The 4,152-nt window shown below is 36.4% G+C and overlaps 1 pseudogene across 1 annotated transcript; it reads right to left on the reverse strand.

Annotated features, from left to right (window-relative positions):
• Nucleotides 1–520: 520 nt before the first annotated feature.
• LOC308615627 (peroxiredoxin-4-like) lies at nt 521–1,542 on the reverse strand (annotated as a pseudogene). The gene has a single exon. The product of its transcript is annotated as a peroxiredoxin-4-like (transcript).
• Between the last annotated feature and the right edge of the window lie 2,610 nt (nt 1,543–4,152).

Consider the following 4,152-nt stretch of genomic DNA (forward strand, 5'->3'; position numbering starts at 1 on the left):
TAAAGTTTACATGGCATATATTTCCATCCTTTTACTTTACTGTTTTATCATTGTTTTCTTTTTCTTGCATTCCTGTGTTACTAGAACATTTTTTTACATTCCATTTTGATTTATCTATAATGGCTTTGTATATCTTTGTTAGTGGTTTCTCTAGGTATCATAATGCATAACTTACTACAATTTACTGATGTAGACATTTTACCAGTTTGAGTGTAGAAACTTTATCTTCTTTTATATCCCTTTACACTCCCATTTATTATGTAAGTATATTAAATATTTCCTTTATATTTACATTATATTGACAACCAGATCAATGTTGTAATTTTTGCTTTAACAGTCAAAAATAATAGAGAAAACCAAGAGAAGAAAGTCTATTGTATTCACTGATATTTTTATTCTTTTCCATTGTTATTTCTCTCTTCATGATGTTCCCAAATTTCTTCTTTTATAATTGCTTTCTCTCCAGAGAACTTTTTTTTTTTTTTTTTTGGTAATAAAACACTGAACCTTATAGAGAAGTTTCAAGCATCAAGAACTGAGGAAGTATTTTTTAGTTCAGTTTATCAAAATACTTCAGTTTTCCAGCTGGATCTGGGATTACTGTTTCACCACCAGGTTTCCAACCACCAGGTTTCCAACCACCAGGTTTCCAACCACCAGGGCAGACTTCTCCATGTTTATTGGTGTACAGGAATGCTTGAACCAAATGCAGTGTCTCATCCACAAATCTACTCCCAGGAAGGTCATTCAGAGTAATCTGTTTTAGGATTCCTTTGTCATCAGTAATGAAGAGACCTCTAAGAGTGTGGCCTGAGTATTCCAGATATACACTCTAGTCCTTTGAGATCTGATGGTTCAAATCTAAACAAGTGGAATCCTTATTGGCCCAAGTCCTCCTTGTCTTCGAGGGGTATTAATCCAGGCCAAATGGGTAAACTGTGAATCGACAGAGCATGCTACCACTTCAGTGTTTATGGATCTGAATTCCTCAATTCTATTACCAAAGAATAACTGATTTCAGTTGGACACACAAAGTGAAATCAAGTGGGTAGAAGAAAAAAACCAGGTATTTCCCACAATAATCAGTTAACTTCCAGCTGCTTAAATTCTCCATTTATCACAGCTGTTCCTTCCCAATAAGGTGCTGGCTTGGAAATCTTGGCTTTGCTGAGGTGCAGGCAACCGAAACCTGGGACACCTACCCACCAGGTACACTTGTCTACACACATAGAAGTGGCACTCCTCTTCGTGGGTTGGGGGCCTCTCCTCCACCTCCAAGCCCCACAGAGCTTTGGCCGGCAGCAGGAACAGCAGCAGCTGCAGCAGCAGTAGCTTTCGGCTCCAGCCAGGGGCCGGTAGCCACTGCAGCACCTCCATGACCACGTGAGGGCAGTTGCACGTCCCTTGGCTCGAGCGCCACTTCTCCCGCCACCAGGCAGCTACAACCATGCACCCAATGCCCATGTGAGCCGAAGCACGGTGTTGCGAGACCTGCCCCGCCTCCTCATTCCCCCATCCCCCGGGCTCCCCACCCGGCCACATAGGTGTGAGCCCCACCTGCTCACCCCCTGCAGAGAACTTTCTTTAGCCATTCTTTTAGGGTAGGTCTGATGGTGACAAAGTTCTTTAGTTGTCCCTCATTGAGAATGTCTTGATTTCTACTTCATTATTGAAGGATCATTTCACCAGATATAGAACTTTGGATTTACAGTACTTTGAGCATTTGAAAAATGCTGTGACTCTCCTTTCTGTCCTTCATCGTTTTTGATAAGAAACCCACTGTCATTCAGTTTGTTTTTGTCCCAACAGATAAGGTGTTTCTGTATTGCTGCTTTCAAGATTATTTATTTTAGTTTTGACAACATGGATTACAGTGTGTCTTGGCATAGATTTCTTTGGGTTTATGGTGTGTTATTTGCATAGCTTCTTGAATCTGTAGGTTTATGTCACTTGCCAAATTTGGGGAAAGTTTCAGCCATTACTTATTTCTCAGAGTACGTCTTCAGTGCTGCCATTTCCCTTCTCCTTCTGGGACTCCATTAACACAAATGTTTATCTTTTGTTGTTACCCCACAGGTCCCTAAGGCTCTGTCATGTTTTTTAGTCTAGATGATCTATGTTGTAGATTGGGCAATTTCTATTGTTGTCTTGAGTATGACTGATTTATTCTTCTATCATCTCCATCCTGCTGTTGAGCTTATCTACTGAGTTTTTTAAAAAATTTCAGTTATTGTATTTTTCAGTTCTAAAATTTCTATTTGGGTCTTCCTTATATCTTCTATTTATTTTCTGATACTTTCTATTTATTTGCTTTTTTTTTCATTTGTTCATAAAGCTCACTGAAGCATTTTGATAATGGTTGTTTTAAAATCATCATCAGATAATTCTGTTTTCATCATGGTATTGGCATCTGTTGATTGTTTTTTCTTATTCAGCGAGACATTTTCATGATTTATGGTAAAACGAGTGAGGTTTTTATTGAAACCTGGATACTTTAGGTATTGTGAGACACTTTGGTGGGAAAAGGGGTACTTCACCTGGTTACTGTCAGGTAGAGTTGGAAATCCAAGTTCTTTTGCCTCCATTGACATCCAGGGAAGGAGGGGTACCTTGTTCCTCTAGGATGGAAGTGGGAATTCAGCCTTCCACTAGGAGTGGGAGAGGCGCCTTACTACCACCAGGTGGGTTAAAAGTCTCAGCTCCCCAATCAACTTTTGCTGCTGGTCGTGCATGGGGGAGCCACAGTGGTGGTGTTTGGCTGGAGAAGAATAGTTATTATTTAAATGTCTTTCTGCCTCGCTAGATTTTTCCTTTCCTGGCTCTTTGGCTAAAGAGAGGGGGGCTTTCTGTACCTGAACCCATTGGTTTTTCCAGGCTGTTGGCTTCTCTAGCACCTAGAATCAGGAATCTCATTGGTGTGTCATAACTTGTTTCCCAAAGTTCCTAGTTGATCTGCATTCTTGTCCTCACTTTTCAGAATATTTTACTGTAAATATTAAATATTTACTTATTTAATAAGGCACAAGATTGTTAGCTATACTTGGATGGAGGAATAGAGGAAAATATGTCAACTTCATATTTCCAGACATGGATCTCCCCAATCATTTCTTTTTTTTTTAATCTAGTCACTGCCCAAATACAGTTACTCACTCCTTTTAAATTGGCTTCATATGCTTTACAACACAAACACTTCTTTATTAGCCATTCATCATTTTAATATATATATTTAATTATTTCAATTAAAGTAAGAGTCAAGTATAAATACATAGTGAAGTATGCTATTATTCTCCCTAATGTGTTTTTCTTTTTACCTTGACTGACTGGCAGGATCATTAAAATGCTCTGTTTGGAATATTGATTCTCTTTTGTAGCAGTAGACATAGAATACAAATTTTGAAATATTTTGTAACTGTTTTTGCTAAACCAATTGAAAATGACACTGCAATGTTGGGGAAAAAAATCACCCAGGACAACAAGCAAATATGTTCTATACATTAATTTCATTTTAAATGTCCATTTTTGTCAAGGCCACAGTTGTCTTTTAAATTTTCTAAATATATCTTGGTATGTTTTGAAAATTCCTTTCTAACTTCCTATTTGATGTGTCAAAATACAGAATCCCAGCTGTAGGCAGTTTTTTTTATTGGACTTGAGAAGCATGAATTGTTTTACAAAACTTGAATTTCCTGGGTGTATGATCAAAAATCAAAAATAAAAAAGTCAGTGTTTTCTATTATCTAGTGCCTTTAAATTCATATTTAAGTGATTATTAAAAATTTTAAATTTAAAATACATTTTATAATACTTAAATTTTTAATTCAGAGTACATTTTATTGAATTTAAATACATATTAGGCATATCCTTTGAGTTAATGAAACAAAGACATTTTTAAACATTCTAATACAGACATTTTCTGTGCTGTTTACATAATACAGAAAGGCATTAATGAGAATTTAGACACACATGCTAAAAAAGACATTATAACTACTAGGAAATATGTCATAATAAATCCATGGTCCTTGATTAAAAAAAAAAAAGTAAAGTTTATGGTCAAACTTCTATCTTAAGAGACACAAAAGCAGTTCATGTCATTGTATTTTGTGATATTTTTAAACCATTACATAGCATTATAGTTAATTATATATGTAATAA

This window comes from Mesoplodon bidens (genome assembly GCF_964165515.1).
Source record: "Mesoplodon bidens genome assembly, chromosome: 4".
In the NCBI taxonomy this organism is placed as follows: Eukaryota; Metazoa; Chordata; class Mammalia; order Artiodactyla; family Ziphiidae; genus Mesoplodon; species Mesoplodon bidens.